This window comes from Polypterus senegalus, chromosome 18, assembly GCF_016835505.1.
Source record: "Polypterus senegalus isolate Bchr_013 chromosome 18, ASM1683550v1, whole genome shotgun sequence".
Taxonomy (NCBI): domain Eukaryota; kingdom Metazoa; phylum Chordata; class Cladistia; order Polypteriformes; family Polypteridae; genus Polypterus; species Polypterus senegalus.
In genome coordinates, this window is record NC_053171.1 from 10,494,214 (window position 1) to 10,518,423 (window position 24,210).

Consider the following 24,210-nt stretch of genomic DNA (forward strand, 5'->3'; position numbering starts at 1 on the left):
GGTTAGACTGAAAAAAATGGCTGTTAATTTTCCAGTGTAAAAGTGTTAAATAGCGAAGGTAACCAACAGTAAAATGTAAAACGGTAAAGCGCTGTTTCAGTAACACCGAAGGTGCGATATTTGCATAAGGACACACCCCTTTTAAGCATTGGTGAACTGCATACCTTTGCACAGTAGGGGAATAAAGATGTAAACAGAGTTAGCAGACTCATTTTCCCCACGTGCTGAAGGTTTTCTGAGGTTATGGGGAGATAATTTAGGGTGCATTGTATTCGATAATCTGGCACACCCATAGGACACCATACACCACAAAAGCAAACTAATTTTCTTAAACATTGAATTATTTTCAAATGTATAAAATTAAATGGTACAACATGTTTGCTATTTGCTAAAGACTGCATCAGTTGTTTGTATAAAACCAAACTGCTCCTCTCCTTTGGTGGTCTCTTCTCTAAGCCTCTACTCTATAACCCTTTCCCATTGTGTGTGAGACATCAGCTTTATCCCTCTACAGTTTCCACAATCCTGAATATCAACCTTCTCCTTATGAAGGGGTACGATCCCAGTGTTCCTCTGGTACTCTCTCCTGTTCATAGATCCCACAACACAGCTACTCCTCTGCCCCTAAGATCTCCACAATTCCAGTGGTCCTCCATCCGGTCCTGTTGTCTTTCCATTCTTAATTCTTTTCAGTGCCTCCTTTACTTCTTCCCTCCTTATTCTTGGTAGTTTCCCTTCATGTGTGACTCCATCCCCAAATAGCTTTTCAAATCCCTTCTTCCATCTCTTTTTGATCCTTAGATAAATAGCGAGGGCTAGTGTCAGGACTCACATCGTCCATCTGTAAAATGATGCCCAAACCTTAATGATGGACTCAGCCCAATCAAGCTTTGGAAAATGCACCCTCTGAAGATGCAGTCTTAAATTATATGAAAGCTTGAGATTAATCAAAAACAATCCTACCAGGCCCTGGAGGTCCAGTTCAGTTGTTGTGACCTCTGTGTGCAGCATGTGTGTGTACTCACATTGTCTTGCTCTCATCTTGATCTGAAATTTTGAGATGAGCTCAGATGAAGGATTTTGGTCGTGTGTCACTTGCAGGAGAGCATCTCCGTGCAGCAAGGTGTTGAATGTCTAACCAGAAGGAGTCTGTCGCAGAGCACAGTGGGAGGAAATTGAAAACCACTTCCTGACACTGAAATCTGTGCCACATCACAATGGGGGGGACGGCTGCCCGCAGACTCGTCTGAGGCACCTGTCCTTGCTGCCACCGTGACACAAGTGGGCTTTGCAGCCACTTCTACTCCACCTACGTGAAAATGAAAGTGACATCCCCCGATGACTGCAAAAGAAGAAGATGTCCTTGACACCATTGAAATTTAAATATTAGTCCAGCTCATTTAATTTGTAGCCACCAGGCTCACAGATCTCCAGCAAGTCTGTCCCGGAAAAGCAATAGTGGTGGCATGGTGCTTTATGCAACCTCAGGAAAGAAAACAGGTTTGAGGCAATAAGCACAACCAACATTATTAATATTATCAGACCTGCGTGATCCAGTTCACAGCTCGACAGAGTGGTGGCCATCCCAGCAGCGATGGGCACAAGGCAGGAATGAACTGCGGTCCATGATGGGAAGAAATAAAATAAGAAAATGGCACCATTTGTGTCCCTCTTCAGGGTGATTGGTGGTGATGTCATAATATCTTTGACAGTATATCTGCGAAGTAGCTTCTAAACTAGACAGAGAGCCAAAATGTGACGTTGTGACACTGTGACAAGTAGGTCACTTTACTCCTTCAGCTCAGTTACTTTACTTGCTTGTTTAGATGCAAAAGTCATTGGCGGCCAGTTGTGAAAACTATAAGGCACAGTCTGGAATGGAGATGGTGGTCCATCTCAGGGAGAAACCCCAAAAGACACTGCATGACCAGCCAGAGAGTCCTCATGTAGTAATCACCATGCCAGCTGTATGAGAACTTTGTCCCCACAAATCGTTCAGTATACTGGGGGTGGCACACTACATACGCACACACGGTCTACTCAAATGTGGCTGTAGTATCCCTGTGAAAGGTGCTATATACAGCAAAGATTTAATGGAAAAGATGAAGGGATGGACGTTTTCTTTCAGCTGAACACACACACACTTGTATACATTGTATTTATTTTAAACAACCCCCCCCCACCCCACCCCATGTTTTTGGCTCTTTGGCCCTGATCCCCACTTGCTCCTCCTCCTCCTCACACTCACACTGCCCTGGTTTGCACACCTCCCTTTACTTCTTTTTCTCCCTTGGCTTGCTATCCTCTCTCCTCTTTTTCACTTTATCCCCCTCCAGCCATCTGCCATTTCCCTGCCCTCTAAGCCCCCTTTGCCCGTCCCCCCTTTAATCCCCCCAACACTGTTCTCTCTCATTCTTTGGTCCTTCCCCCCTCCTTCCCTCCCTCCCTCTCTTCCTGTGTGACGCTGACTTCAAGTATTTCCTGTTTAAGCTCAATTTAGAGACTCCAAAGTCGGAGCAGTGAGACAGCAGCTGGTGATGGAATGACACAGATGTGGCTGGAGTTCTGATGCCAGGTGAGTGCCGTGTGCCCGTGTCGCCGTCAGCCGATGATTTCACGTTCCTCTGGCTGCGTGTGTCGTCCGTTGTGTGGGTGACTCAGTCATGATGGGACAGTTAGGTGTCTCACCTGCAGGGTTGTGTTGCAACATCTCAGTTACTTACGGGCTTGAAAGCCGAGTTCCATTTGTTTATTTAGCTGACTGATTCAAAGTGACAAACCACTCAATGAAGTTGTTTCCTTTTCTCGTAAGTGGAGGCTCTAGCAAGTGAAGTGACTCACTCAGGGTTACACCATGAGCTTTGTGCCAACATCCTCATGGCTGAGAGCTCCATGCTTTAAAGGCTGCTAGGCCATACGCCCTGCTATTCCATCAGTTCTTCTGTTAATATAGCGCCTTTCACAAGAGCAGCATCTTGAGATCTCTTCACAGGTTCGCTGTTTCTTCTCTAGAATGTGGACACCCTCAACAGACTTGAGTCCTTAGGACCACAGAGGGAGTCTGAGGCACAGGATGAACAGGCAGCCATGCCATTATATAGCACCTTATCAAAGCAAGTGTTGTCATAAGTTACTTTACAAATACAGTCTCATGCTTTTCAGATTTTTACACTGTCTGCAAAGTCATATCAATTCAGTTTTTGTGTAGCGCCTTTCTCAGAGTGTGGGCTCAGAGCTCTGGCACAGCTCTAAACTGGCAGAGTCAGACTCATTTAGGGCCATACGGTGGGGAGTGAACTGACAGGCATGTTATTTATAGCACCTTTCATAGTGAGTGTCATTTCAATCTCCTTTATGGGCACAGTGCAGACATTTCCATATTTCTGTAATGCAAGTAAAGTTCTGTAATGCACTTTTGGATTATATAGAACACATTTTCTACAGTGGGCATCACTTCAGCCTTCTGTATGGTGGCACAGTCATTTCCATATCTGTACACTGCAAGCACAGCCAGAACTGTATAAAGTTATAAAGAACTAAAAGTTATATAAAAGTAGCAATGTTCTGATTTTATATAGCGCCTTTTCATAGTAGGTGTGGTTTTGACTTCCTTTAGGGGTGCAGTGTAGAAATTTGCATATTTCCACAATAAGAGTGATAGTGTGAGCCAGGAATGAATAAATAAGGAGCAACCTTCTGATTTTGTAAAGTGCCTTTTCAGGGTGAGTGTCATTTCCGTCTTCTTTATGGATGTGTTGCAGTCATTTCCACTTTCCTTCACAAGGCGAGCCAGGAATTTATAATTAAGTAGCAATCTTCTGATTTTATATAGCGTCTTTTCATAGTGGGTGTCATTTCTGTCTTCTTTATGGATGTGTTGCAGTCATTTCCATGTTCCTACATTACTAAGGGTTACAAGATGAGCTGGGAATTTATAATTAAGCAGCAACCATTTGATTTTATAGAGCACCTTTTCAGTCTTCTTTATGGATGTGTTCCAGCCACTTCCTTGTTGTTCCTTCATGATGAGTACAGTCAGAACTAACAGTTATATGGAAAGACAAGGAAGAGTCACAAGGAATAAGGAGTTACTGGGAATTTATATTTATGTTGCAGTCTTCTGGTTTTAAAGAGCGAATTTTCCTAGTGAGCATCACTGCCATCTTCTTTCCACTTTCCTACATTTAACAAGGGTCACAAAATGAGCCAGGAATTTATAATTAAGTAGCAATCTTCTGATTTTTTATAGCGCCTTTTCATAGTGAGCGTCATTTCAGTCTTCTTTATGGATGCGTTGCAGTTATTTCCACGTTCCTACACGACCAGTACAGTCAGAACTAAGAGTTACACAGAATTCAAAGGAGGAGTCACAAGTAATAAGGAGTTACCGTGAATTTATAACGATGTAGCAACCGTCTGATTTTCTATAGCGCCTTTTCATAATTAGCATCATTTGAATCTTCTCTGCGGGTGGAGTTCAGTCAATTCCATGTTCCTACATCACCAGTACAGACAGAATGTTACGAGGAATTACAAGGGAGAGTCACAAGGAGTAAGGAGTTACCAGGAATTTATACTTAAGTAGCAACCTTCTGATTTTATAGAGCGCCTTTTCAGTCTTCTTTATAGATGCTTTGCAGTCATTTCCACGTTCCTACATTGCCCAGGGTTATAATTTATAATTAAGTAACAACCTTCTGGTTTTATAGAACACATTTTCATTATGAGTGTCATCTCAAGGTGCTTGAAATCTTTTCCTTTATTTCTGCAATGTGAGCTCAGTCCGGTATACTGATGAGCTGAAAGATTAAAATGTGACGACTGGCAAGTCTTTCATTTGATAAATTGCCTTTTCATAGTCAGCGACGTCACAATTTGATTCAGGGCTCCAGTGCAGTCTTTCAGCATTTGTAAAATGTGAGCTCCGACGGGTGCAATGGTGCAGGGTTACTGAACTGGCACCCTTCTCGTTTTGTGTAGCGCCTTTTCATAGGGGGCCTTACCACAGGCAGCGACGTCTCTTGTATAATTCTGCTAAAGCAGCCTTTCTCAATATTTAAGTATTTGCGCCCCGAGTTTTCATAACAGTTTTAATCGCGTCCCCCCTAACATTTTTTTGAAATGTTGTTGCATATTTTATTATACCTACTTAACTTTTGTCGACATTTACCTAACTCTATATTTATTGTTCTAGTATCAGAATGTAGTTTAAGTTAATTTGTTTTGATTTCAACAGATGTTTTTTTCATATTTTTGATTCTTGTTTTCTTTTTTTCACATCTTCGCGCCCCCCTTTTTCTTACTTCGCACCCCCATAAGGGGGTCCCACCCCACAGGTTGAAAACCACTGTGCTAAAGTGAGCCGAGTCGCGTGTAGGGAGTTCACTCAAAGTCATGCAGTGAGCCAGGAACACCCAACCGGCATTACATGTATTCATTTTATATAGCGCCTCTTCATAATTTGCGTCATCACAACGTGTTCTTTGCAGTTTCTGTTCTCCAAGTTCTATAATGTGACCTCAGGTCGGGTGCTGAGAATTTCTCAGGCCTCCACAATGGGCCAGTGAAGGACTATATACAGTACAGGCCAAAAGTTTGGACGCACCTCCTCATTCAATGTGTTTTCTTTATTTTCCTGACCGTTTACAGCACTCCATCACTCTCCTTCTTGGTCAAATAGCCCTTACACAGCCTGGAGGTGTGTTTGAGGTCATTGTCCTGTTGAAAAATAAATGATCGTCCAACTAACCTGACTTCTGCACAACACAACTGCTGGTCCCAACCCCATTGATAAAGCAAGAAATTCCACTAAATAACCTGATAAGGCACACCTGTGAAGTGAAAACCATTTCAGGTGACTACCTGTTGAAGCTCATCGAGAGAATGCCAAGAGTGTGCAAAGCAGTAATCAGAGCAAAGCGTGGCTATTTTGAAGAAACTAGAATATAAAACATGTTTTCAGTTTTTATTGTTAAGTACATAACTCCACATGTGTTCATTCATAGTTTTGATGCCTTCAGTGAGAATCTACCAATGTAAATGGTCATGAAAATAAAGAAAACACATTGAATGAGGAGGTGCGTCCAAACTTTTGGCCTGTACTGTATACTGTATCTCCTTTTCTCATTTAGCGTGTTCCTCCAAACAGTTTATTACAAGTCCACTGCAATCTCTTGCTTCTTGTAAAACTGGGATCTCTTTCATTTCTTATAGCATCTTTTGCTGGTGTGCACTATTACAGTCTGCTCTGCAGTCCTTTCTGTATTTGTAAATTAGTATGAATGCTCCATTTCTGGAAAATGAGGGCTGTAAAGGGATGGGATTCTTTGAGGTCACACCGTGTGGATTTTGTGATTTTTATATAGCGCCTTTCCATCATTATCGCTAACACAGGCCTCTTTACAAGTCCATGTTTCTGTAATGGTGAGCACCTTCAGCTCCGGCGACTTTTATATAGCGCCTTTCATGTTGAAGTTATTTATGTACAGTACAATTGTTTCCATATTTCTTAGTCACTTTGACTCACAGATGAGAGATGGGGGACTGAGTCTGCCGCCTTATTCTTTGTAGTTCAGTTCTCCAGCCACAAGGGGGCCACAGTGCCCGCCTCTAATTTGAATGCCCCCACTGTTGTGTTTACAGATGGCCTGTTACTGGTTCTGGTTCTGGTAAGTCACAGTAGATAGACAGAGAATTTGTGGCATTGTATCATCCATGTGTACTATAAACTGACAGGGGGTCTAAACAGACCCTGAATGGGATGCCCATCCATCATAGGACTCGCTCACCTGGTCCAATTTAACATGCGTGTCTTTGGGATGTGAAAGAAGGAAGCACAGGGCACAGGGAGCCCATGTAAGCTTCTCACAGAAAGAGGGTGGGCTCTGTGAAGTGGCAGTGCTGACCAGCAAGCCATCCCAGCTCTTCTTCCCCTTATTTAGACAATAAGACCACCAAAGAAGCTAACACTTACAACTAACGTTTGGAGCTCAGTTTATCGGGAGGTCTTTGTCCCCACGGGGTCCCCCCCAATGATCGTTCCTCGTCAGGTCAGCGTGATGGAGTGTGTGAGCCACTCGACTTCGCTCTGTTTTTCTCTGCGGTTCAAGGCAATAAATCGCCCTCCACAGCCCAGAGAAAAGGCGGAGGTCACTGCGCTTTGGCGCGTCTTTCACTCCAAATTGCACATTCCGCGGAGTAAAACCGGATGTTTTCCATGTGCAGCTGAACACACAGCTCCATTTGGGTTCCGTCCCGGTGGTTTGGCACACGATGCCAGCATCTTGTCAACTGCTTGTGAACCTGAAGGCCCTTAAAATTATGTCCAATTGTCTGCCACCATCAATTACTCGTGTTCTGCTTGGTGTATTTTTAGATGAAATGCACAGACGTTTCCAAGAGTTAAATGAGAAAAACACAAAACCTGTTAAGATGCTGGACATGAAATCAAGTAGAAAAGATTTGGAACTGTTAGCCCAAACTTTAGTTTAAATGTTGGTTAAGTTCCCCTGTTTTATTTAACTCTGTCACAGAAGTATGGAAGATGATTTGTGCGCGGAGTGTTTGATTTTGGCACAGATTTATTGTGCCATAATTAAGAACATATCAACCAAATGATCGATTTCTTTTTACTATGGCACACAGTTTTCTTGCGAGTTTAAAACGCAATGCAAAAGCATTTTGCATTTATATTCATTTCCACAGATTGCATGTCATAACTAAAAGCACAGCAAACCTACCACATGTCAGTTCAGGTCAGGACAGGTTGGGGAGCATGCATTGGTACAGGGCATTGCCATACCCACCACATGACGAAACAGCTCAGGATCCAGGTTGGCAGCCCCCCAGGCAAACACGCGGTCCTGTCCCACCCTCCAGAAATGCCCCTCTATCTTTCGCAGCCAGGTGTTACGTGGGCGTCTCCTTGGCCTGGTCCCACCACTTGGGTCTTCAACAATGAGCATCCTGTTAGCTGGATCACCCTCGGGCAATCAGGCCACATGGCCGTAAGGCCGTAACTGACACTCACTCTCAATGCAGATCATATGCCTCATTTGGGAGTCCTTGAGGAACACCAAGTCAAACCAGCGGCACCCGAGGATTCTCTGAAGAGACACAAGGAGTCCAGTCTTCATCTCAGATCACTGGATGGCGTCCATGTGTTGCAACCTTATAGCAAGACAGGAAACACTAGGACTCTAAAGACTTGGACCTTCGTCCTTTTGCAGATATCGGGAGCGCCACACACCCTTTTCCAGCGACCTCATGACCCCCCATGCTCTCCCAATCTGTCTACTGACTTCATAGGAAGAGTAACCAGAGACATGAATGTCACTACGGAGGTAAGTAAACCTCTTGATGAGGTTGACACTCTCACCGCAGACAGACACACGGCTGATGGCCGTGCCCAAGAAGTCATTAAAGGCCTGGCTGTTGGTTTTTATCAGGACACTCGCAAGCCCAGACACTCAGACCCCTCACTCAGTCTCTCGAGACCCCCGATCAGAGCCTCCACTGACTCCGCGAAGATCACAGCATTGCCAGCAAAGTCAAGATCCATGAATCTCTCTTCACCAACAGATGCCCCACAGCCGCTAGACCCTACGACCTTGCCCAACACCCAGTAAATGCCAGCATTGAACAGAGTAGGAACATAACACACCCCGATGAACCCCAGAATCAACTGGGAAAAAAGCAGAGACTCTGCTTCCACTCTGCACAGCATTTACAGCACCAGAGGACAGGCCGAGTGTATTGCATTTCAATTTAAGACCATGCGTTAATCACACCAACACGGAATGTAATTAAATAACCAATCAGCATCAAGAGGTTTGTCAAGGGACATCAACTGTTAGTAAGTTTCCACAGTGCGGCCTTGGGAGTGATTATTGAAACCGCAAGAAGTTGGTTTTATTTCTCACTAAAAAATGTTACTGTTATGTTGTCTAAATAATGTGTTATGCTTGCCTTATGTCGTATTGTTCCATTCTTCTTCTTGTAGTCTTGAATAATTAGTCAAGAAGTTTAGCAATGGCCGGCATGGTCATCACCAACTGTAGATACAAACCATATTTAGGGGAATATCAGTGTACGGACACTCTGGCTAAAGATCCACATAATCGTTTGCTGCAGCTCTTCAGGATGTTAAGCTCTTGAATGCATCCTTAGGATAATCTTATTACTGTAGCACTTAGAAATTCTACTGCTGCTGCTTCTATTATAACATCCCTTTTCAGCAACCAGTCGAACTGGAAGAGAACAAAATCGTCATTTCCATCATCAGTCTCCACCTGACGAGGTCCATAACTACCAATAACCCTCTGAGGGAGTGTAACCCTCAGCCTGAATATAAAGACAGGAGGCGGTCCCTTGGCAGTGATGTCACAGTGACTCCGCCTCTTGGTGGTTCCACCCGTAAAACACATGTAACCATGAAGAAACATAAATACACCATACAGATATACTAAATAATATTTAAACCCAAAAATTTTACCAAAATTATAAAGTAAAACATGAAAAATAATAATACAAAAACCAGAGAAATGACAATAAAAAGGAGAATAAATATAAACCTGGAAAATGACCCTGGGTGAAATAGAACAGCAGTGAACTGCCACACTAAGACTGGTTCTTGCATTGTAGGGCTGCCATGATCGTGGTCTGGCTTCTGTTATTATTATTATTATTTTATTATTATTATTATATTAATATAAATTATTATTATTATTATTATTATTATTATTATTATTATTATTATTATTATTATTATTAGCATGACCTTGAACTGGATTGACTGAATTTGTGAATAGTTTGGTTTTATTGGTAATTACTGATTTGAATAAATGGATTGTAGTTAATTCATTTACCACTCAGTCAATATATTGTCATTTATGCTAGTAGGAATAATTCTTATGTTTAACATTAATTATCAATATAAATATCTATCTATCTATCTATCTATCTATCTATCTATCTATCCATCTATCTATCTATCTATCTATCTAAATGAATTATTAATATGCTGTTTGTACTGATCCATTTTATTATAAACAGTAATAGTAGAAGAAGTAACACTAAAAACAATAATTTCACAGTTCCTTTAAAAGATTCAATTTAAATAAGGTGTTACACATGCCAGGTGACACCGTGGTACTGTAGTTAATTGTTATTGCTGCACAGTGCCAAGGCTCCCCCTCCATTTCCAGACGGTATGCTCCTTATGTTGACTTTATGCTGATTTATCACATTCTCGTGTAATTAAAAATAATCCGGGATGGTTGTGACAGGCAGGACATTCCTTTTTGATAACACTGAGGCCAGTAAAGCCCAAACAGCAGTTTTCCTTCGAGAGCGTTTGGCTGATTCTCTCCCAGCTCTTGGAACTCTTGCCCTAATTTCCTACTCCATGTTTCCTGAACCTTGAGACAGGATTTCTACATCTTTTTTTTCATTGCATTTACATTGTGGATTAGCTACCCTAACTAAGAATTAGCATTGCAAATGTTCTCCTTCTGTAAACCTCCCACAACGTCATGGCAACGTCTAATGGCTTGGGAAACGAAAAATAATGAAGTAATGGTGTGAGGTCGAGAAACAATTTCAAGGCCATTCCAGAATATGGAAATTAGCCATGGCGCCTGTGGCACGAAAGAGTAATTAACAAGTTGGAGAAAGTGCTGCTAAACACGTCCTCAAGAACAAGGGCAGCCATGGTCAATAAATGTACAGTAGATATAACCCCCTTAGGGAGCATGTGCACTGTGGAAAGGCACTATAGAAAATCATGTGAGCAAAATGTTCTCTCCTGCCATGGTGGGAACCTGAGCAAGACATACCACTGCAAGAGAAAAATATATGATACCCTGGTGATATGTATGTTACTTTGGATTATAACTGAGTGGAATTGTGAGTCCCCCAGTATGCACTGGTGATACATTCCAAGAGTTACCATGGATGCGCAAAACAACAGATAGTAGCTAACCCTATGATAAAGATAAATTACTCAGAATAAACCATTACCACCTCCTCTTCTTCTTCTTTCAGCTGCTCCCATTATGGGTCACCACAGCGGATCATCTTGTTCCATATCTTTCTGTCCTCTACATCTTGCTCTGTGACACCCATCACCTGCATGTCCTCTCTCACCACATCCATTAACCTTCTCTTAGGCCTTCCTCTTTTCCACTTGCCTGGCAGCTCTATCCTTAACATCCATCTCCCAATATACCCAGCCTCTCTCCCCTGCACATGTCCAAACCAGCACAATCTCACCTCTCTGACTTTATCTCCCAACCGTCCAACTTGAGCTGACCCTTTAATGTCTTCATTTCTAATCCTGTCCATCCTCGTCACACCCAATGCAAATCTTAGCATCTTTAACTCTGACACCTCCAGCTCTGTCTCCTGTGTCACCGTCTCCAGCCCATATAACACAGCTGGTCTCACTACCGTCCTGTAGACCTTCCCTTTCACTCTTGCTGATACCCGTCTGTCACAAATCACTCCTGACACTCTTCTACAGTATTCATACATACAGTGACCTGCATAACTAATAAATGAGGGAATACACAAGAAATGACAGTCAGCAAAAGTAAAAGACCCAAACGAGCTAAATAGGAAAACCTCCCGTTAAGATTGCGTTGTGGTCATCTTTTGTTGCTAATGGCGCTATATAAAATAATGTGTGACTAAGTGATTCATGATTATGTAAAAGATGACAGGAGTTTCAAGGGCATGTTGGCCTGCTGACTAGTCGTGGCACTGGAGTGGGCTGACATGGTGCCTGCTGATTTACACATGCAAGGATGAATTTGACTGTACTCTGTACGTATGACAGTAAGGACCGTATAAACCTAGAAACCAGTGATCAAGACAGCAGCACTGGTGTAGCTGGTGGGTGGGGCTGGGGGTGGTCCACCCAAGGCAGCACTTTTTAATAAACTTTAGTACTTTTTAGACTTTTTAAACTATTTTGTTTGATTAGGTGTTGGCAATCTAATGTGTGTTATTTATATCAAAATGACACCATTTGTAATGTTTAAAAACTGTAACAAAATACGAGGGGGTACCCAAAATTAACTGGAATTGAAAAAAAAAAGTTTTAATAATTTTTTACTTGCTGAAACTTTAGTCTCCTTCAAAGTCCTCTCTATGTGATTGAATGCACTTGTCCCAATGGTTTTCCCACTGGTGGAAACATTTTTGGAATTGCCGAAGATGGACATTGTCCAAGGCCTGCAACAACTTTTCTTTGATCTCCTCCACGGTACAAAAACGCTTTCCTTTGAGTTCTTTTTTTCATATGCAGGAACAAGAAAAAGTTGCACGCAGTGAAGATCAGGCGAGTAGGGAAGGTGACAAGAACTCCAAGACACACAAGTCGATTCAGAAATCTCTTCAATAGTCCGACGACGATCCTTGTCAATTACATTGTGAACTTTTTCAAGATTTTCATCATTCCTAATCGTGGAAGGTCGGTCCGTCATCTGAAATGTGAAATCCACTCGTAGACCTTTGTTTTACTTAAAGCATCCTCTTTAAAAGCAGTTTCAAGCATCACTACAGTTTCAGCAGCTGTTTTGCCTAAGAGAAAACAAAATTTAACGCAGACTCGCTGTTCTTTATGATCACCCATCACAAAAATTGCAGAACACGTTTAATAAGCACCAAGAAAAACCGACACGGAATGGCATACAAACAGTACAGAGCAATGCCACTTGGCAGGCTGCCACAGAATACACGTAGCGGCAAAATTCACAGCTAAGTCGAGCTTGCCCGCCAGGTACAGATTCCAGTTATTTTTGGGTACCCCCTCCTACATACAGTATGTTGCAAAATTATATTTTATAAATCCAAATCTTGACCAGTTCGCCGTCTTACTCCAACCGAAGACTCTCTCCATCGACTTGTTTCGACCAAAAGGGACGAACCCTTCAGTCTCATTATTAATATTTTATTATTCTCTCAATCTCAAGATGAAGCGAACAAAAGAGAGCCATGCGGCTTTAAGGGGAAAGAAAAAGGCACGAGAAGAAGTTATTAAAACAGAATGAAAGGGGATTAGGGATATACCTCAATCGTAATTGATAAATTAAAAATGTAGAACAATTTTCAGCGTTTTCATTTTTTGTATGATATGGATTATGTTTTATTTTGTAATGGGGGTGGGTGGCAAACTCAGAGACCACCACAGGCAACAAACTCTCTCTCTTCGCCACGGGACAGCAGTTAAGGTGAAAGCTGCTTTCTTCTGACTTGTAAGACTGGGCACATCAGTTTAAAGACAGTTGTAAATGAAATTAAATTTCTATCTTTTTCTGATATTAGGGGGCTTCACCCCCTGCTCACTTTGCTCACCAACCCCCCGGCCTGCACTACGCACCAGCCACTTCACATCTCTGCCGCTCATGTATGAGGATTTCACTTTCACCAAACAACAAATCTTTTAATTCTCATGGATACGCCTCTACATTGGGAAGAAACACGACTTTCCCCTGATGGCAACACGAATTAGACAATCTACAAGTCTCTGACTTAAAGATTAAATCTAAAAATATGTTCGTTCTCTTTTCGCTGTCCCGTTATTTCATCGAGTAATAATTTCCGTTTGTTTGCAGGTTAGGTGGATTGGCGATTCTAAATTGGCCCTAGTGTGTGCTTGGTGTGTGGGTGTGTTTGTGTGTGTCCTGCGGTGGGTTGGCACCCTGCCCAGGATTGGTTCCTGCCTTGTGCCCTGTGTTGGCTGGGATTGGCTCCAGCAGACCCCCGTGACCCTGTATTCGGATTCAGCGGGGTAGAAAATGGATGGATGGATGCTCTAATGAGATCTTTACTATAATTTTTCTGAGACTTTGAATTTTCATACTTTCATTATTTCTAACCTGCTCTGCAAGTGTATCACGCCAATGTTTTTGAACTCTTTACGACGTTCTACTTTGTCGTCTCTAAATCTCTTGGCACAAAGTCTCGTCTCCCGGGACTTGAAAGTATCTCTCTGAAAAAGTCATGTCTCGTCCCAGGCTAAAAAAGTCTCATCTCGTCTCGTCTCAGGATTTATTTATATAATAGAGAGAACAAAAGACATAGCAGCACCAAAGAAAGCCCAGAGTAGAGTGACTTGGCTGATTCTTGGACGGAGCTGTACGAGCTGTGAGGGGAGATTGAAGGAGTTGCACCTTTTCAGTTTAATCAAATGGACATAATGGGTGACGTGGTTGAAATGTTTAAAATTACGAAAGGAATTAGAGCAGTGGACCCCAATTTCCACTTTAAAATAAATTCTTCAATAAGAACATGTGGACATGGCTAGAAACTTGTTATATGCAGATTTCGCATCAATGTTACAAGTGCTTTCTTCACGCAAAGAAACAAACACATGGAATTAATGTCCAAGTAGTGTGGTGAAGGGGACTTTAGGGTCTTTCAGATCTCAATCTGTTGTGATTTGGGACGTTCTAGATGAGCAGGAAGGACAGACTCACTGGGCAGCATGGCCTGTTCTCGTCACACTTCTTCAATCGTTCTGAAGTTCCATTGTTCTCGTTCCCATCGTAACCAAGCTCTTCTTGCTCTTTCTTCACTTTGCTTCATTCACCCATTTGCTACGCTTCTTTGAGAGTCTGTGCCAGTAAACTGTGGACCCTCCCTGAAAGGGACGTCTGCCAGCCACAAGACACATGCACACATTCACCCACAAGGGGCTTATCTAGAAATGTCAGGTAAACCTGACCTGGATGTGTTTTGGGGATTTTGGATGATGACTGTCGGCCATGGAAACTCTGACCATGATGCTCAACCCAAGTCCCCCGAATGGTGAGGCAGCAGTGCCAGGATAACCTGAAACAAGCACTCATTCATTCATTCGCCAAGCCCACTAGTTCTTACCAGGGGTCACAGGTTACATACCCCCATCAGTATTGTCCAATGTCCCTAGAAGGGGCACCAGTCCATCACAAACTGCAATAAGAATTTTGTGTGATATTTTTTTTTCCAGATTAGAGAGAGAGTAGAGGTTAGAAGCAGGGACTGATACAGCGCATTGCTGCGCCCACCACATGACAAAATTAGGACCCGAGGACAGCCGTGCAAAAGGTGACAGCTCAGCACCACACTCGTTCAAATGGAGCGGAGCAGTGTGAGTTTTCTTTTAACAGTGGCTGGAGTGCCAATCCTGCCACCAACCCACAAGTTTTCCTTGCAAGTTGGAGGACCCGCTTGCTTTCCAGATTAGATATAATAAAAGCAAAGAACCCCAGCATATGTGTGCCTGTCCTGGGTGTCACAATCCTGTTTACCTGCAGTGACATTCTATTGCCTAAATCTCCTTATCCAAGGCATGGTCATGGGAAAGAGGGAGACTACATCAGCAAGTACAACACCTGGACACGGTACCAGCCTATGAGAGGGTGAGCACACACACATACATATCAGGGGCCAACTGCGGGACTTTTGTTCCAACCAACTTTCATTTCTCATTGGACTTCCAAAGTCCCTTCGGGTTCTCAGAGTAATGTCAGCCAACATCACTTCCTTGTCAGGTCCTCCAGATCCCACCTTCTTCTGATGTCATTTCCGGTCCCGGAATTCCACCGACCCTGTTACATCACTTGCTGTCTACCTGCTCCATATGCTTGCTACCCATGTTCTCTTTGTCCTCAGTTCTGGTTTGAGCCTGTTCTACACCAGCCTTATTTCCAGTATATGCAGTAGATCCCCAAACCCCTCACGTTGCTTTGTGTGTTCTTTTACAACAATTTCTTGTATCTTGTATCGTCTTCAATAAATGTGTCCATTTTTCATATTACATGGCTGGATAATTTCCGGACAGACCTCGTATAACAGTTTGCAGTGGGTTTCCTGTCACATGTTCACATCTGGATTGTCCACAGTTGATGGTCCAGCAGCACATAACTCAGAGGTGCGTGGACAGCTTTGTCATACTGACGTCAAAATGGTGTCATTTTGTCCACCCACATAAGAGCGGGTCGTCGTACCTGGAAACCTCAGCTGGCCTTTGATTGGCACTGCCCGCGTCCGTCACGCCTGCTGCCAGTTGCTGCTCACACCTCTGTGTGCTGAACGTATTGAGTTGTCTTACAATGTCAAACTTAGGCTTATGCTTGCCTGCAGTGTAAAAGGCGCTATATCCAATACCCATCTTGTTTTACACACTTACACGCCTCAGTTGATTTCACAAGCAGGCTGCAGCTGCCTGCCAGCTTTGTAACTCCGGTCCGGTCCCCAGAGTCCGAAGAGGAAGTGGGATGGAGCCAGACGGCAGGAGCAGGGACGGCCTAACGTGTGAACGTCTGGCCGGGCAGAGGAGGGGGCTGCCAGGGCACAGGGCGGAGTCACCGAGCAGATGTGATGGACACCAGCTTGGCCAGTGCTGCCGCTGAGGTGACCTTCATTTCGAAGCGCGTGAGGGTCAAGGTGGCAGGGTACTTTGTGAGGGGGTTGTTGCACTCTTCTGCTGTCGACACTTGGGTGGTCCAAATCCTGTTTTCAGTAACAAACTCCCCCCCCCACCCCTCCGTAGAGGCTTCTGACAACCTTGATGAAGCAGATTTTTTATTCCTGCGGAAACACAAACCAATTTTTTTTCTCTCTCTCTCTCTCTTTTCCAAGTCTCAGATTAGAAAAAATACAAAAAACAATTCTCAGCACAAGCAGTCCATTCACTCAAGTGATCAGCCATTGAATTAAATAACGGGACAGTAATTAACATGGAAATGACAGGCTGTGGTGGGGGGGGGATAATTTGACAAACAGACCCTTTACAAACCCCCCCCTCCTTACCCACCCACTTACCCATCACTCGATTGGTATGTTGGAATGTGGTGGTGGTGGTGGTGGGGGGTGCCCTCTGTGACTGGGAATTGATAAGCTGGCTTCTTGGAGCTGACGAGGGTCCGTCTGGAAAGCATTTCCGAAATTGAGCGTGGATATCAAAATGAGCAACTCCTCAAGTTACAGTCGGGACTTAAAGGCTTAGCCAATAATAACCCGCCTTTCATCCTTTCATCCTTTTACAAACCCACCTAATCCAATTCAGAGGTGCTGGGGGTTAGGGCAGACTTTTCTAGCAGGATTAAAACATGTGGCCACGGGGCACCAGCTGACTGCAGGCGCTATATATGACGTTGGGACGCTGCCTGAGCTACAGACTCACGGTGACATCCTGGGAGAGTCGCGTCGAGTGCTGGGTCTCACCCCTCTGTGTCGGGACACCTCTGAAATAACATTTAGTGTGAAAGGTGCTATATCAGAGTGGGGGTTCAATCACTGGAAGAGTTATGAGAGCACACAGACCCCAATAAACGCCGAGTCTCTTATTGTCACCAGTCTCTAATAAGCGGCGGGCTTTAGATGGGACACAGCCAAATAGTAGCCGGTCTCTAACAGTAGCCGGGTCTTTGATATTTGCCTACTAGTGTACATTGTAAGCGTCTGTATCTTTGCGTGTGTAATACATGTGCATGTCAGCACATTGCATGTATAAGAAATACGGATATACCGGTTTCTAAAACTGCTTCATTTTCATGCCGGGTTGACCAAAATACGGACAAACCTGGAAGAAGAGGAAGACGATAGTGAACTGGACAACAACAAAGCCGTCATTGCGGATTCGGACGACTAATAGCAGCGAAAGGTACAGAAAGACATTGCCATTTATCTTTAACAGTCTTATGCAGCATGTGAAATTCAAATAAAGTAGCTGTTTGTAATATTAGCTGATATTTTTGTGTACCTACATGCACCAACACGCACGATAAAAATATTGCGTTCTGAAGGTTTTTGTTAATAATGGCTGGTCTCTAATAGCAGCGGGTCTCTATTAAGCGCCGGGAGTCGAGGCTAGTTTTGTAAATAAACGCTGGGGGCCTCTATTGGAGCATATACGGTAATTATACAGCATGTATAACGCATGTCTGGTTGAGGTTTCCTGTGAAAGGCACTATATAAAATCCTTTTTCTTAATTTAATCACACAACTCACGCACGGTGTGACCCTCAGCGAGTTCACCTCACCAGTCAAGACTTATGTTACAGAAATAAGAAGGCAATCACATCGCCTCTTTAAAACGTTTTGAGGTGTTAAAGGCACTATATGAAGTCACAGGGCTGTCCATTCATTCCCAACACTGACTCACGGTGTGACAACAACAGCATCATTTATTTCTAGAGCACATTTTCATACAAATGATGGAGCTCAAAGTGCTTTACAGGATGAAGAAAGAAAAAAAACATAAAAATAAGATTAGGCAATACTAAGTAACAAAGAATAAAGTATGTTCAGATGGCCAGGGAGGACAGAAAAAAGAAACAAAAAAAGCTGCAGGGGTTCCAAGGCCACGAGACCACCCAGCCCTCACTAGGCATTCTGCCTCACAATAATGATCTCAATCAGTCCTCAGGGTTTACAGACTTCATGTGGAAGAACTTGATGATGACGGTCATGTGGACCTCTGGCCTCCAATCTATCAATGTAGGGACTGCACGGTGCTTTAATCGGGTGGCGGGGCGCAGATCAGCACCACAGAAAACCAGAAAAAGAGCAGCAGAGAAAGTAGGGCTGAGTAGGAATTATGGAGACATAAAAAAGATAATTAAATGCATATCCAGAATATCAGGGTTACACTAAAATGAAGCTATGAGAGAGCCTTGTTAAAGTGATGTGTTTTTAGCAGTGCTCCACCGTATTAGCCTGGCGAATTTCTATCGGTCAGCTATTTAAGATTTTACGTGCATAACAGCAGAAGGCCGCCTCACCACTTCTTTTAAGTTTAGCTCTTCTCACTTTGAAGATCTAAGGTTATGATTATGATTTCAGAGATATAAGATGGAGCAGATTATTGAAGGTTTTCTAAACCGTAAGTAGGATTTTAAAGTCAATTCTAAAAGGCACAGGTAACCAGTGTAGTGACATCAGGACTGGGGTGATGTGTTCGGAATTTGTTTTCCTAGTTAAGATTCTAGCAGCTGCATTCTGCACTCGTTGTAATCAATTGATGTCTTTTTTAGGTGGTCCTGAGAGGAGTGCGTTACAGTAATCTAGTCGACTAAAAACAAAAGCGAATCTAGCAGTGTTATAAGGCAGCGTTTCTCAACCTTTAAGTATTTGCGACCCGAGTTTTCATAACAGTTTTAATCGCGCCCCTCTAACGTTTTTTTGAAATCCTAATAAAATATATTCTGATATTTTTTGCTGCCTATACACCGCTACAAGTTTTATTATACCTACTTTTATCGACATTTGTCTAATTCTATATTTATTTTTCTAGTATCAGAATGTATCCATCCATCCAGTATTCAACCCGCTCTATCCTAATTACAGGGTCACAGGGGTCTGCTGGAGCCAATCCCAGCCAACACAGGGCGCCAGCCCACCGCAGTATCAGAATGTAGTTTAAGTTCATTTGTTTTGGTTTCAATAGATGTATTTTTCATATTTTCGATGCTTGTTTTCTTTTTTTCACATCTTTGCGCCCCCTTTTTTGTTACAGGTTGAGAACCGCCATTATAAGGGGTCTAACGTTTGCTATATTTCTTAAGTGAAAAAATGCTGTCCTACTAATCTGATTAATAAGTGATTTAAAATTCAGTTGCCTTGTCATGTTTGTTAAAGATGCAGGCTGTCACTCATGGGGTCCCTTGTGTTAGACCACTTGTGCGCGTCTCCCAGATTCCTCGCCTGAAATGCCGTCTGCCTGCAGACCGCCAGCCCGCCCGCCCGATGGCGTGCACATGTTCCAAGGAATGAAAAACAACTTCAGCCAGCAGCCGCATCAGCAGATCTCAAAGTACAGCTTTGTCATCCAGAAATGGCAGCCCATTAACCGCTCGGCAAACACATGTTTCTCAATAGCGTCGCAGGCAGGGCGTGGAGGGGAGGCCTTGTGAGCAGCAGGCTCATTATCTGCAGCGTTGCGACATTCCTGCTTAATGCACGTCGGCTTGACTTTGATACTGCCTGGGGTGCAACGTCTCTACAGACTTTAATGGTTAACCACGAAAGCCCTGCGCTGTCTGAGTCCTGTTGAGAAACGTGGGCCAGGAGAGCAGCAACAGAAAGGCACTTGATAGTTTTAGTGAGTGCCATTCAGGGTGTGACGGTGAAGTGATTCAAAGAGTGGGCTCTGGGGACTGAACAGGCCACCTTGTGTGGTTTATCCCAACACCTTAACCACTAGGGGGGCCCACAGATCAGATTTGTAACCTGTTGCACCTTTCACCCTGTGATCCTCTCTTTTGCTAATCTCCTTCTCTGACATTTCTCCCTCTGCCCAAACATTCTTTATCAAGCACACTTAACCCATTTCAGCGTCATGGGGCTGAAGCCCACCCTAGAAACACTGACCACAAGGTCAGGAATCAACTCTTGGAAGGGAGGTCAGGATTAACAGATAGAAAAAGTCCTGTGTTGGGCAATACATGTGTGCACGTGTCTTATGTACTCAATCCTAGAAACGCTCAGGCTTACGCTGGCATTCACTCCTACCGTGCCAGCCTTTCATAGTATCCCAGGACCACCACAGTGTACTTGAGCTAACCTAGATTGGACACATGGCTTCACAAGCACAGAATGGCATACCAGTCCATCATCGGACAAAACTCGTCCACAACAACAGATTTACTCACATCGTGCCAACCCTGGAAGCCCATTCACCCACCAGGAGCTAACCCTGGATGGGACAGCAGGACAGCACTGGACACACCAGAGCATTCAGCCATCATAACTGACACAGAGACAACCCTTAAAGGGCTCACCAATGGGGCACACTTATCGATACACCCACAATCGCTCCCATTGTGCCAACCCTGGATGGAAGGCCTAGATGGGATGGCATGAAATCACAGTCATTCACAAGGAGACAAACCTGGAGGGGGCTTTATTTCAGCACAGGGAGCATACCCGGAAATGCATCCACATACAAGTGGCCTGAGTCCAGAGCTGGGCACATGTGTGGTGTGGCACGTATTCCTTCACATTCTTCGGGCAGGATACCAGCTCACAGCACTGGACTCAACTATGTTCTCAACTCACAGCTGCTCAAGCTTAGATGATACTGCAGTTAATTGTGTGCCCATTCACACATATATTCACAACTTTCTCACGTAGTGCCAACCGTGGACAGGACTTCTATAGTGCCAATTCTGAGGGCACTTTTGCTCACCAGCAGCCAAGCCTTGATTGGACACTAGGGGCTGCAATGGAAAGACTCAAGCATGCACCCATATTAAGTGACAGAGAGCCAACCCCAGCTCATTACCGGGGTATACTTGTGCCTGTACCCACATTCACTCCCATTGTACCAACCTTGGATTGAATCCATTTATTTATTTGGCTGATGCCTTTATCCAAGGTGACTTACACCATTTGAGATACAATTGGTGACATTTCTTTTGGAGCACAGACTGGTCAGGTGTCTTTCTTTGAGTCACACAGTGGTGTCAGTAGTGGGATTTTAACCCACAACCTCAGGTTTTGAAGTCCAAAGCTTTAACCACTACACCACCGGTGCCAACACTGGATGGGACGCCTAGAAGGGACAGGGAGACACATGAAGTGAAACCTGGATGGGGCACGAGTTAATCCAACCAAACACAAGCATCGACATTCACTCATGATGAGCCAACCCCAAAAGTGGTCTTAGTGCAGAGGTGGGTACACATTCACATAAACCTCTCAGACAGGATGCTAGTCCACCCCAATGGACGCAATTGCGTACTCAAGTCATCCATCCATCCATTATCCAACCTGCTATATACGGGGTCACGGGGGTCTGCTGGAGCCAATCCCAGCCAACACAGGGTGCAAGGCAGGAAACAAACCCCGGGCAGGATGCCAGCCCACCACAGTACTCAAGTCACATTGGGACAATTTAGTGTGGCGTAGTGGTTAAGGCCTTGGACTACAAACCCTGATGTTGTGGGTTCCAGTCCCACTTCTGACACCATTATGTGACCTGCCTGGAAAAAAAAAATGTAATTTATTAATTCTTATAATCGCAAATATTCTAATGAGATTAATTTTAAAATTAAATTAATTGTAATGAGATGTTACAAATGTTATCCAAAGTGTCAGCCAAATATGTAAATAATAATAATAAAATGGAGACAATCCAGAATGAGTGGCAATACCCTTCTTAGGGTACTGAAGCCAACCCCAAACTGGATGCCAGTCCATCATAGGGCACATTTGTGCACACATACACACACATACAGGACAAGAGAGGGGTCTCCAGCTCAAGCTAAAATAACTGAAGAAAAACCAACGTAGACATGGAGAGGACATTCAAACTTTACAAAGAAGGCGCAAAGCCAGTACCCAACAGCTGGGCCCAGACTGCAGTGCCAGCGTGCTGCCCTCCTACTTTTGCAGTCACATTTTCACCCTCCCTAAGTACTGCACATCCACGTAATAAAACACCAAACGCGCCCGTCAGACGATGATGAGGTCGGGTGGCGCGATGGCCTTTACTTCTCACCCTGAGCAGTCAAGTTGATGCGCTGCCTGTCGACAGCAATCCGAGAAGCCCTTATGAGATGTGTGGACAGCCATAAGCCACACAATTCCACACACTCCTTTTATCTTTCCATTAGCAGTTCAATGGACAGAAAGACAAATCAGAAATGACAAAAAAGGGGGCAAACACCTTAAGGGAAAACGAAGAGCAGCCTGCACCAGAGCAGCCCTGATCAAGGGCACACATGCCAGTCTATTTTGTATCTTTATCTCCGTGTTAACCTACTGGTTGACAGTGAATGGCAGATTTCAGTGCTGAGGGCTCCTTCCCATTTGCTTGTCATCCTGAATACCTTGGCAGTGTCACAATCAAGAACCACTAATTTACTTTTTGTGTCCGACGTCCACCATCTTCTCCCTGTTAGGTGCGGTGACATTCTGAAGCACGAGTCCTTACGTGTCTAAGCACATTTTAACCTTATCGCCACATGCAGATGCTGCTGATTTTAGCAGACACAATGGGGGCAAACTGTAGTTAATACACCGCCTTTCTGGCAAGTCCTACAAAACAGACAAAAATGCAATGCAAAGAATCACAACACAGCAAAACGTCATGACAGGCCCAACATGTGACCACCTGACAGCGATGATCACCAAGCATCTAATAAGCTCACAGGCAGTCACTGGGACGGCAGCACCGCTCAAGTCAGGGGGCCGTGGATTAAGAATGTAATGAGAAGTCAAGCAAAATGACCCCTTTTATTGGCTAACTGAACAGATTACAATATACAAGCTTTTCTTATCTTGCCTTATCTAGCCTGAGTTGCCATGAAAGCCTGCATATTGTAATCTTTTTAGTTAGCCAATAAAAGGGGTCATTTTGCTTGATTTCTCATGGCATCCATAATGGCTAACACGTTACAACACCCTAGTACTACTCACTCAGATCCGCAAATCCTTCTTACTAGTCTCACATTTACTTATACAGAAAGTTTCCGGTCATTTCTCAGAATATTCTGTCACGTAACAATATTCTCCATGCCACTTAAAACATTTTCAGGGTCAAAGATGTCCAGAGGCTTGCCCAGCAGCCTAGGGTGCAAGGCAGAAAACGGCCCCTGGGCAAGGTGCCAGTCCCCTACTGTGTATTATGCAATCCCCAAGACCCCGAATTGGGTTAATCAGCCTTGAAAATGTTACAGTTGTACAGCCACCCTTGACCCTGAGCTGAATTAAGTTGCTTAGGGAATATAAAATATTAGAATAAAGGGCGGCACAGTGCCACAGTGGTTACCACTGCTGCCACATGAATGCAAAGCCCACTGGATGTCCAGGAAGAGTTTACATGTCATCCATCGTCCATGTGGGTTTCCTCCCACGTCCCGGGAGATATGTGGAGTCAATAAATTGTCAAGTTCAAAATGGCCCTCAATGTTTGTGGATGTTATACGTATACAGTATATCTGGGGCTTTGTACCCAGTGAGGTCGCTGGAAAGGGGTGTGAGGCACCCCCGATATCTGGGCAAAAGGACAAAGATCTAAAGCTTCAGAGTCCTGGTGCTTCCTGATATGATTGTGAGACATGGCCGCTATTTAGTGACCTGAGATGAAGACTGGACTCCTTTGGTACTCTGTCTCTTTGGAGAATCCTTGGGTACCGCTGGTTTGACTTTGTGTTGCTCACGGAGTCATGAATGAGGCACATGACCTGCATTGTGAAGGAGCGACACTTATGGCACTAT

At 43.9% G+C, this 24,210-nt stretch overlaps 1 protein-coding gene across 1 annotated transcript in view; it reads left to right on the forward strand.

The window, feature by feature from the left end:
• The first annotated feature begins 2,480 nt into the window (after positions 1–2,480).
• cdc42ep5 (CDC42 effector protein (Rho GTPase binding) 5) overlaps positions 2,481–24,210 on the forward strand; it is a 55,145-nt gene continuing 33,415 nt past the window's right edge. Inside the window, exon 1 of the mRNA XM_039741397.1 lies at positions 2,481–2,575. The gene's annotated coding sequence lies outside the window, so the exon portion shown is untranslated. The remainder of the gene's footprint in view (positions 2,576–24,210) is intronic.